This window comes from Odocoileus virginianus, chromosome 11 (assembly GCF_023699985.2).
Source record: "Odocoileus virginianus isolate 20LAN1187 ecotype Illinois chromosome 11, Ovbor_1.2, whole genome shotgun sequence".
NCBI classification, from domain to species: Eukaryota; Metazoa; Chordata; class Mammalia; order Artiodactyla; family Cervidae; genus Odocoileus; species Odocoileus virginianus.
The window spans coordinates 57,562,402-57,575,040 of NC_069684.1; positions in this window are offsets into that span (position 1 = coordinate 57,562,402).

The following is a 12,639-nucleotide window of genomic DNA, read 5'->3' on the forward strand; positions in this document are numbered from 1 at the left end:
TAATAAACATGTGTGTATCAAACAGTAGAGCAGCTAAATATAGAGTGAAATATCTAAAAAAATAACAGCTAAACATATTCATTGTGAGTAATTTAAATATGCATCTTTTATAATTGGATAACTATAGACAAAAATAACTAAGGACATACATCAAAGAACTTGAAATTACAACCAATAAATTTAATATACTATGAATAAAGAACATATTTTGCTTTTATATTTCCATAAAGTGTTAACAAAAACTGGTGTGTCTTTGAGCAAAAAGTGACTTTAAAGTTCACATCCTCTAATTATAGCCCAACACAACTGTAAATAAATAATAAAAAGATGATCCCCCCCAATACTCACTTTACAAAATACTCTTTAGGTTTGAAGAAGAATATTTAGAAAGCAATGAAAAGATGTATTTCACAGAGGACAACTGTAAATCTAGGACAGTTTATGACTTTAATAACATTTATTATAAAAATTCAAAGAGTGGAAATCAATTGACTTAGTCATTTTAAGAGATATTTTTAAAAATCTGTCAAAGTAAAACAGCAGCAACAAAGAGGGAGAAGATAAAAGTTGCAAGAAATGAAATAGAAAATAATTAGTAGAATTAAAAAAATTTAAATCCTGACTATTTTAAAAAATTAAAAAGAGAACTGATCAAATATATAAATGCCTGGGAACTCAAGGAAAAAGAGAAAAAGCAAAAATAATCAAAATTAGTACAAGAAAGGAGTCATAACCACAGAAACAGAAGAGACTGGACATAAAGTTTAACACTAGATTAAATCTATTGAGAATAAAGACAAAAGAAAATGTAGAAAAATAAATGGTTTCTTAGCAAAAAATAAATAAATAATAAAAATGATTCCAAGGAGTAGAAAGTCTGAAGTAGCAAAGAAAATGTTAAAAGGTTATTATTAATGATTTACCCTCAAGGAAGGCACCAGATTTTTTTTAAAGATGCAAATATAAACATTTCATATTTTTATATGAAAAAACTTAACATTAAACAGATTCTAATTTTTCCAAAACTAATCTGTAAATTTATCACAATCTTAATTAAAATTAAAGTGCAAAAGAAAGTTATATTTTTGAGGAACTCAAAAAATGCATTCTAAATTTGAATCAATAATTTAAAAATTATAGAAGGAAAAAGTAAACTTTAAAAATTAACTAAGCTCTGAAAGATATGAGTGAAAAGGGGAGACAAATTACAGGAAATAAAGATTTGCTAAAACAAAAAAAAACCATGGTACAACTCAATAATGGACAAACAGTTCAATGGGCAGAATAGAATTTTTCAGTCCAAACCCATAAAAGCTTAGTTTTTGATAAAACGGTACCACAAATTTGTGTTGAAAGAGCAGACAATATAGAGATGGAGTTGACTCACTCTACAGAGAAAAATAAAATATGATCTCTATTTAACCTCAAATACAATGACAGACTCAAAATGAATCAGAGAAATAAATGTAGAAGATAAGATTATCAAGTTAACAGAAGACAATGTAACAGAAAAATTTTTGTTATTTAGAGGTAAACCTTAAATAAATCGGGAACAACAGAGGGTGTATGCCACTGCCATTCTTATTCACCATTGCTTTTAAGGTTTCACTGTATACAAAAAGAAATAAAATGATCAGTATAAATTTTTGAAAAGAAAAAACATATTTTCTTTCATCATTACACAACCCAAGCTGCTGCAGAGACACACCCTGAAATTTCAGAAAACTTGAGAGATTCAAAATTTTTAAAAAGCTGCTAGAGTTAATATTGGAATTCTAGGTAAGGTGGCTTGGTGAAAGAAAAATACTTTTAAAGTCAGTAATTTTTCTTTATTCTAGAAATGACTAGATAAAAATAAAAGTGAGAAAAAAATGTTTCACTTGTTAATTGACAGACAATTAACAAATAATTAAAATTATTAAGAAAGCTACAAAACATCTACTAGAAAAACAAATTTATTCGAAGGACATAAAAGAAGATTGAAACAATAGAAAGCTATAGTATTAGTTTGGGTAGTGCTATAGACTGTTTGGGGCTCCCCTGGTGTCTCAGATGGCAAAGAATCTGCCTGCAGTGCAGGAGACCTGGGTTTGATCCCTGGGTGGGGAAGATCCCCTGGAGCAGGGAATGGCAGCCCACTCCAGTACTCTTGCCTGGAGCATTCCATGGACAGAGGAGCCTGGAGCGCTACAGTCCATGGACTCACAAAGAATTGGACACTACTGAGCAACTCACACACACACGTACACAGACTGTTTGTGTCCCTTCAAAATTCACATCTTGAAACCTAACCCCCAGTGTGATGATACTTGGAGGCAGAGCCTTTGGGAGGTGATAGGGTCATGACAGTGTATCCCTCATGAATGGGATCAATACTCTTATGAAAGAGACACAGAAGGCTCCCTTGCCTCTTCCTGCGTGTGAGGAAATACTTAAAGGATGGCCATCTGTGAGCCAGAAGGCAAGTCCTCACCAGATTGACTGCTGTCACCTTGGTACTGGGCATCCCAGTCTATAAGAACTCTGAAAATCAATTTCAGTTGTTTGTAAGCCACTCAGTTTATATTTCATTATAGTAATTGTAACAGACTAAGACAGGTAGGAAGACATAAAATATTAAAATATCAACTTAAAAATCTAATATAGATGTAATTAATGAAGATCTACTTAGAATCCCAACAGAAACTTTCCTTGGTTGTCTTTTAAACCAGCAATATTCCAAAGACAAAAAATTAGGCTAGAAGAGCCAAGACAAATACGAGAGAAAAGTGGCAATGAAAAATTGTTATAATTTTTTAATCAAAACAATATGAATTGGAAGAGGATTAGCCAAATGGACCAGTGGACAAAATATAAAGTTCAGAAATAATTCCTGGGAAATAATGAAATTTATTTACAATCAATTTTGATTCATCCTGATTTTTAAAAAGGAAAACAAATTTTCAAGTAAATTTAGGAGACTACATAAATAACCTGGAGAACGTAGGCAGAAAGAAAACTGAGAAGTTAGAAACATTTATGACATAAATACTTATTTAATTTAGTATGGCAAAATATATCATAAAGGAAGTAACGCTAATGTCATCCAATCTGTTCTTGAGTATTTGACATGACAAGCACTGTTCAAATGTTGCTGATTCATATCATATTAATGATAGTTATCACAGGATTGTGAAATTTCAGGTGATTTTGACTTTCTTTTATTGATTGGTTGGCTTTAAATTTTTTTTTTAATGAACAGGTGTTGTTTATATAAATCAGAAAGAAGTGAAACTAGTTGTATTGTGGAGAAAAGATAAATTTCCTTCATGGTATAAGTTTCCTTGCTCCCATCCTTCATTTTGGGGTCTTGCTGATAAAATAGCTAAGGATACTGACAGAGTTCATGTCAAATTGCCAATCAACAAAAACTCTAACCCTGCCATGGATTATTTAATTTTCAGTACATAAACTTATTTCTAGTTTTCTGTTCTGTAATATGTGCTTGGAGCTGGGAGTTAATACTATTCATTGAATATTTACTGTACGTCAGATCTCTTAGGCCCATGATCTCAACTCTTTCTCAGGTACGAATAATTATCTTCATTGTTTAAGATGAGAAAATTAACACACAAGTTAAAATAAATTAAAATGAAAAGAAAATGAACACAGAAGTAAACAGCTAGTTAGTATCACAGTCTTCAATCTAGTCCTGACTAATTTCAGAGGTTGTACCCTTAATCACTGTGCTCTGTCACTAAGTTTACAAAAATAAATAGATACAAATCCTTGCCCTTGCATGCCTGCAGTCTGTCTATTTATCTGCAGAGGAAGCTCATAAGTAGACATCAGCTCATTTAATCCTCAGAGCATCCCCATGAGGTAGAAATGTCTATTTTTAGAGATGAAGCAATTAAAACCCAGAGAGAAGTTAAGCTCTTCCCAACACTTCATGGGCAGAAGACAAGTGATGGACCTTCGGTGGAAAATTGTTCCTATGCATCATTTTATCCTGCCTGGAACTTATGTGTTTTGAGGTTTCTTTTACAGATTTATGCCTTAAAACAATTTCTCCAGGGGTCTACAACTCTAGAGAACTTTGCAACTCATCCCACACTAAAAATGAATAATTAGGCTGCAAAAGGACTGATGAATTCCTTCCAAATTATCAGTGCCACTCTAGACTTCATAAACCATCTTTTTTCTCAAGTGCTTGGGGGCTTTCCTTGTCATCGGAATAAACAAAAACACGATTTTGCCTCTTGTGCAGACAGAAAGAAATTTAAAAGTACTGAGTCGACCATAAATGTGCTTTGCTGTTCGAGTGCAGTTGACATTTCTCCATCCAGAGTCAAGCCCGTGCTGAAATAGAATGGACCAAACAGGAGAGTCCCACGTGGCCAGTGGATATACCTCGGGTCACAGATGTCCTACCCATCTGAATAGGGTGTCCTAGATTTATTTTCGCTCAAGGAAAACAAATCTACGGGATACTTGGGGAAAGGAAGTAAGGATGGAAGCTGGTTACCACGTTTTTATTTCTAACGACCTCTGTTTAGCTGTGGGTTATTTGCGTAGGGGCCACTCTGTGTCCATGAGGAGTTGCTCCAGCCCTCACCAGCCCCCAGCCCCCAGCCCCTCCACCAGCTCTGGCCCAGGCCCCTCTTGCAGGGTCTGAGGACTGTGTTCATCACCTGGAGTGAAGGCTGACAGCAATGAGTGCAGGCAGGGAGCAGCCAGACCCGCACGCATTGTCATGCATGACTGGCCAGCAGCCATCAACCGCAATTAAGCACGGATGGCGCGGGATCTTTTTCGACAGGTTCAAGTTCCCTGGCACTGCTGTGATTAGATGTTCTGCACTGTTTCCCTGTAGTCAGGATGTGACATATCCCCTCCCTCTTGCTCTTTTTTCATCTCTTTTGTGTTGTCCTGGTGCGGCCCCATCACCCAACACAGACATTTCGATAACTTCATTTCCACGGGAGTAGGGTTGAAGCAGATAGAAGAATAAACACGTCAGAAGTGGTTCTTATTTCAGGGAAATCAGTTTTTTTTTTTTTATGTTATATTATTTTCCAGATGCGTGAATTTTAGCTTAGTGGGTATCACCTGGCAAGGGAGAATTCCGGCCGCTATTTCCTTTTCTTTGTGGTAATTTGCATCCTGAATTGGATTCTGCAATTTGGCGTCTATAGAACGCTGCTGTTTTTAAGGGAACTGAGAGAATTGCTAAGTTGTGCTTTTTAAGTGTCTTTGGTCACTTAATTCTCAGATTGAAATAGTCAGGTTGCTATGGTTCTTAAGATGACTGTGTTACCCACCATGACTCTTCACCTCCTTAATCAATGGAAACTGGTCAGGGGCCAGGTGAGAAATTCAGACAGGGCTTTGCTGGGACTCCAGCTGCAGCATGAGGGAGCAGAAGCAGGGAACAGGTTCTGTTGCTTGTTCCTGGCAGGGTCAAGACAGGGTGAGCTGGTCCCTTAAACAGGGTCCGAGTAGGGGGTCAGGTCCAGGGCTCAGGCCAAAGAGGGGCAGTCTGTGGGGAGGGGTCATGCTCAGTCCCCTGCTTTTGCTCCAGACACCTCAGAAGTGGCAGTTGCTTTTGGTCTTTTTTGTACCTTGTTCATAATTTGCTCCAACTATTCATATACACAGTTATTTTTAGTCCCTTATAGTTTCTTTGTGTTCTATTGCTCAAGAAGACTTTTGTCCAGGTGCAAGCCTGCACCAAAGGGTCCCAGGTCCCACATGCCAGCTTCCCAGCCTGTTTCAGCTGATATGTAAGTTAGCAGACTTACATTTATGAAGTCGGAAAAAGAAACTGGCTTATTTTAACAAGGTTGTGTGTATGTGCATGCACTCAGTTGTGTCCAACTCTATGCAACCCATAGACTGTAGCCTGCCAGGCTCCTCTTTCTGTGGGATTTTCCAGGCAAGAATACTAGAGTGGGGTGCCATGCCCTCCTCCAAGGGATCTTCCTGACCCAGGAATCGAACCTGCATCTCTGTCTCTCCTTTAGTGGCAGGTGAATTCTTTACCAACTGTGCCACCTGGAAAGCATCAACTTTGGAATATTAGGGCAAAAAAATTGATGAAAGAAAGGAACCCTGCCTCTACAAAGATAAATAAAAATAGAGGAAGGGAACTGTCATTGGTCTCCTGCCTTTAAGAGCCGCTTGCAGTCATGATGAACCTTCCTTACCTTGATCATTACCATTGTTCCTCTATTAATTCATTCACATTATTTAGAGAATGTCTGTATGTGTAAAGTAGAAAGTGTGTGGAGTAGGGATACAAAAAGGTATAATACAGTGTGACACTGTAAGCCCCCGCATGTGTCAAGAACTGCCTTAGCCACTGGGATACAATGAAAACTAAAGTCAAGTGCCAGTGGAGGAGGGGACTCCAGAAGATCTACACGTGAGTGCAAACACGAGGACCTGGGAAGTGGGGCTCCAGGAAGTGAGATGATAAAATCACAAAATCATAAAGGCCCCTGGCGCAGTGGGTAAGAATCCTTCTACCAATGCAGGGGGCACGGGTTCAATCCCTGGTCTGGGGAGAGTCCAGATGCCGTGGAGCAACTAAGCCACAACTACTGAGCCTGTGTGCCTAGAGCCTGTGCTCCACAAGAAGAGAAGCGACCACAAGGAGAAGCCCCAATTCCACAACGAGGAGCAGCCCCCACTTGCTGCAACTAGAGAAAGCCCACGAGCAGCAACAAAGACCCAGTGCAACCAAAAAAAAAAAAAAAAAACCTTAAAGGTCTCTGGATATGGAGCAGATAGAGAACAAATATTTGGTTGGCCAAAAAGTTCATTCGAAGTTTTCTGTAAGATGGCATGCAAAAACCCAAACAAACTTTTTGGCCAACTCCAGTATCTGTCAGATGCAATGAAGTGAACTGAGTTTATAAGGCCATAACTGAGGGGGAAGGGCGATACTACATGGAACTAGCGGGTATGAGATGATCAATTAAGTAAAATTAAAAGCACAGTGTTCAGTTTTACTACTTTTGAGAAGTGTGAAATGTCACTAACAGAGATACATGTCCTGTGTATTGGTCTCTTATTGGGAGCATAAAATGTATTTATAAAAGCTGTTTCTAGCTTCAAGGCTAACCTCTCTAAGTTTCTAAATACTGAGCCCTCCTTTGAGGATTTTTTAAAGGCATTTAATTCAGAAATTGGGGAAGGTCCTATTGTATTTTATCTGGCTCTGTGTTAGAAAAAAAAAATGCATCCGGTTCATGGCTTAACGTATTCCCTTCTGCCTCCTCAAAACTCAGGTTGAAAACCAAATGCTGCAGACAAATAGGAGGCTTTTCTAGGGGTATTCCAAGGATAACAGACTCAAGCTGTTTGAAAGTGAAATCGCTTACATGTTGATACATGACAGAGACTGCTTTCGTGCTAAGGAACAGTCCCCGCAGGTATTCTTGGATGTGGGGTTCATGATCTGCATCCTTAATATGTGGAAGGAAACAGGAATTGCGTTGCAGTCGATCCAAGGGAGAAAAACGCTAGATGAGAAAGCTCGTCAGCTCACCCTGGCTCGAATTTCAGTTCTCTGCCTGAGTAGCTATGTGGGTTAGGACTAGTTTCTTAACTTCTCCAGGCGTTAGTCACTCAGTCGCAGCCAACTCTTTGTGAGCCCATGGATTGTGGCCTCTGTCCATGAAATTCTCCAGGCAAGAATACTGGAGAATACTGAACCCTTCTCCAGGTTATCTTTTCAACCCAGGGATCAAACCCAGACCTCCCACATTGCCGGCAGATGTTTAGTTTCTGAGCCACCAGAGAAGCTCTGCTTTATTAGGTAAGTATACCTGTTAGTAGAGTTATGGCAGCAGCAGAGATATGGATGTGAATAATGCCTAACATTTAGAGATGATCAATAAATACTATCAATAACTATTGTGATGATTATTGTGTGGTAGTTCTAATAACTGCAGTCTTGTAACAGTCTACATTTTTTTGGTGTAAGTTGATAGCTGCTGGTTAGAAAATATGAGGGAAACGAATGAAATTGGAATCTGGCTTTATTAATTTTGTAAGCCCTATTTAAGCTCAGGCTTACAGCTTTGAAGTCCAGCTTTCAGGAACTGTCTGCACATCCTTAGCTTCCTAATTCCTTCCTAAACATTTTTAGTGGTTGTTCCCTTGAAAAATGTCTACGGAGGATTGATCTCTAATGCATGGGATCTAAAGAATTAAGCCTGTCAGGGCATCAATACTAGAAAAGCCTGTTGGCATTGATCTTTCCTCTCTGTGAAATGGGGATAAATGGGTCATCCACTAATGAAGTGCATCTGTGAAGCAGCAAATACGCCTAGAAAGCAACGTAGGAAGCATCGTGAGTATGTAAGGTGGGTTTTTGCTGTGAAACAAAACATCCCAGAACTTAGTGATTTAAAACAACAGTCATGACATTCCCTGGTGGTCCAGGGGTAAAGACGCCACCTTCCAATGGAGGGGCTTCCAGTTCCATCCCTGGTCAGGGAGCTAAGTCCCACATGTCTTAGAGCCAAAAACCCCAAACATAAAACAAACAGAAGCAATACTGTAACAAATGCAATAAAGATTTAAACTAAAACATCACAAATGTGTTTAAAAATCTTTAAAAAAAAAATAGAGCAGTCATTTGTTAGCTCACAATTCTGTGGGTGGGCAATTTGGGCCAGGTTTATTTGGGCAATTCTTTTAAAGTTCTCACCTGAGCTCACTCATAGGTCTGCAGTTATTTGGCAGACAGACTGAGAGCTGGGGGCTTAGGGTGGCTCCACTCACGTGTCTGGCAGTTGGGAGGCAACCAGTTAAGGTGCTCAGGTTTTTCTTTAGGTAGCCTTTCCAGAAGGCTAGAGTATGCCTTTCATATGGTGGTCTCAGGATTTCAACTGCAACAAGAGAAAGCAAGCCATAACACCACCAGTAATTTTTGAGCCTCTGTTTGAAAAATGTTTGTCAGTATCCCATTGGCCAAAGCAAGTCAGATGGCTAAGCCCAGATTTAAGAAACAGACGTATATGTATGGCTGAGTCCATTTGCTGTCCATCTGAAACTATCACAACATTGTTTAACTGGCTATACTCTAATATAAAATAAAAAATTTTAAAAAAGAAATAGAATCCAATGGCGAACTGGATTCTACCTCTTTATGGAAGGAGCTGCAAAATACTATGGCCCTATTTACCAATCAACCTCAGTTAGGAAATGTCAATGAAAAAATTAGCGCCAGATTTATCAACCAGGCAGGAAAGCAGAAGTAGAAAGAGCGTGACAATTAACAGAGAGCTTGATAAGACTAGAGTTGATTGGGATTACAAAAGTAAAACTTGACAAAGAAAAGATTTTTTGAGCAGAACTTCGCTGGATGGGGTGAATGAGGAGAGAGTCTGCTTTGTAGAGACAGCGAGGATTTGCTATTGCTGTTGTCAACAAACAAGCTGTGTGTTGTTGGTTTGGTTTGCTGGAGTGGAGCATTCAAACACAATTATGGGGAAGCTGGACAACCAAGTTTATAAGTGCCAGTGGGAACAGGCTCACTGATTGATGCTTACTCCTCTGGAAGTCAAAAGGCTTAACTTCTACTCCTGGCTTTACCAATCATTAAAAAATGAAACCTTGTACAAACTATGTCACTTCTTTGAACACTTACCTACAAAATGAAAATTATGGAACAAATAATCTCAATTTTATTTGTGCTCTGAGAATGGATTTTCCCTTTCATACAAGTTCACTCAGTTAATGTATTTAGACTCTGCCTCTTAGAGCATACAGAATAATATAGAAATAGTCCATTCATTCCTCCAGTGCATATTTATTGCATGGACCCTGTGCTAGGAACTGGGAAACATCAGTGAACAAGATGGACAAGATCCAAGGTGTAGTGGGTAGATGTGGGACTGCAGAGGGGGGGTTCAGAAGGAGAAAGAACATATGGGGAAGCAAACCAGTCAACAGGTCAAGTACCAACCATGCTAAGTACCATGAGAGTAATAAATAGCATGATGAGATCAAGTGTGTGAGTAGGTGGATGGGCACATATATATCAAAGGCTACGTTAATTATTATAACCACGAAGGTCCTTTCTGAGGATATAGTATTAAAACAAAGACACAGACATGAGAAAGAGCCTGATATGTAAAGAATAGATATAAAAGAAAGTTCTAGGCAGGGAGATCAGAAAGTTTAAAAGTCTTAAGTGATAAGCAAGTAGTAAAAAACAGGGAATTATGGTGGGGGAAGTTCAGTACACTCCTATGAACTTTTGTAATATCAAAGAAGCACACCTCAAGCATAGAAAGAGATTTTCTCCGTGAGCCAAGCTCTTAAGCACCTAATAGTCCTGTGAACAAAGACTAAAAGAAATCCTAAAAGACACTCAAGGCAGTTGAGAGCCAGTATGAGATTAAATTCTACCTTAATTACATGCAATGCCAATTACCAAAAGATATTGGGAGATTAGATTACAGAAACCAATATAACTGACTAGATAAAACTCTGATGAACTCAAATATAAAACTGCAAAAAGATAGGCCTAGAAAGACTGAGCCCAACAGTGGGTCAATTATGACCCAGTCATGAAACTGGAGAGAACAATAAAAGAAAAATCTAACTATATTTGGAGCCAGCAGGACAAAGAAAAAAGATGCATATTTGAGGATGTTTGGCGTAATATTTAGTGGGTAGTTATAGAAAGCAACCCAAGTTATTCAACTCCCATTTGAGTTCTATCTTTTACATCAAGTAGAATGATACTCAAAAACTAAACCTGTAGAACAAGAGTGTTGAAAAAGACATTGAGGGACCTCCCTGGTGGCCAATGGTTAAGAATCTGCCTTCTAACATAAGGGAGTCAGGTTTGATGCCTGGCCAGAGAACTAAGATCCCACATGCCACAACTAAGAGTTTAAGTGCTACAACTAAAAATCTCACATGCTGCAAGGAAAATGGAAGACCAGATCCCGCTCACTGAAACTAAGCCCTGGCACAAATACATAAATAAATAATCTATCCATTTCTACCACCATTTATCACAAAGTTTAGTCATTTTCTTTCAAGACGGACTAAGGTACTTGCTTTGAGCTAATAACTTATCATCATCACCATCATCACCACCACCATCTTAAAATTCCATGGATGGTATACTGCTCTGGCATATTTTATGTGAGCTTTACATCTATTGTACGAGGCAGGCAGGGTGGGTATGATTCTACCCCCTTTTGCAGGTAAGAAAGAAAAGGCTCAAGAAGTGTGAGCAATACATCCTGATAGCAGAGCTCGTGTAAACTCACATAAATTCAAAATTAAATGTTCACATTCCATGTCCAGTGATCTTTCTACTTTCCCATTTTATGTTAATTAACATAAATGCATCTCACTCCTCCCTCCAAAAATGTGGAATAAAGAATTCACAAGTTTTAACTTATGAATGCATTATCTGTGTTCAGAGGATTGGTCTAGGTTACGTGTGAATTGCAACGTAAAGAAACTAATGTCCCTGATTTTTCTCATTCTCGTGCTCTGAACCTATATGCGGCTCCTCTGATGAAGATATTAATATTTCTCAGGTCTGGTTTTGCCTCAAAGATGAAAGGTTCACTGGGATCCAACCCAGAGTTATTAAGATCCTGCGACCATGTGCTTTGCGATGCTATGTGGTTGGGAGAATTGATGCAGTCAGTGTCTATGGGCGCCTGCTCACAGGGCTAGAGCTAGGAAGATAAGCATCTTAATAGAACAGGTCTGTCAGATCTCTGTTATCACTCCAGGGGACCCAATTCCTGGGTAATCCTCTGCTTTTGCCTCATCTCACCAAATCTCTCTCTAAAACACAACACTGTTCTCATACGACCAGATAATCTGTAGGGGGAAACGTAAAATTGAAAAGGGAAATGGAGGAGAGCCTGGCATTTCTTGTTAATTTGCTAGTTCTGTCTTAAACAAACAACTCACAAGCAGTTGAAATGAGTTATTTATTTTGTCTCACAACAAAAGCAAATGTACTATTAATTCTCATTTGCAACACTAGTTTGCTTCTGATTTCCATCTCAATTTACTTTTATGCTTTGTGGTGGAGTGGATGTGTATTTAGGATCAGGAGATGTTACCATACAAAGATTGGATTGTATGAAAACAAAAGTTTTAGGAGGCTTTTTGCTTTGTTTTTATATTCTACCTGTCTTTTGGTAAGTTTCCCACAATCTATAATATATCACTAATTTGGTGATACCCTTTGAAAAGTAACTCCCCCCTCAACTCTTCTCTTTTTTTTAAAGAACCTCTGAGTATTCCATTAACTGCTAGATTGGTTCCACAATGTCTTTGTAATGGCTTTTTGCCTCTTGGGAGATTTCTCTCTATCTTATATCCTTAATTAATAAGTTCTTTACCAATTGCCACACAATAATAGAGTATTCTTTTAAGTTTAGCAAATGTGTTGGTGCTTGTTAACTCATTCTAGGTCTCTATCCTGGAAAGACTATGTTGATACCGTGGATGGAATTTCTGTGCACACAATAGTCAGTGTTCTGATCCTAAGAGAAAAGGATGACACAATTGATTCCCCAGCCTCCAGATGAGCTTGGGAAGGTAACCACTTACGGAGGAGAAAGGCCAAGAAGCAAATGACGGCCGTAGCTGTAGGAGAAC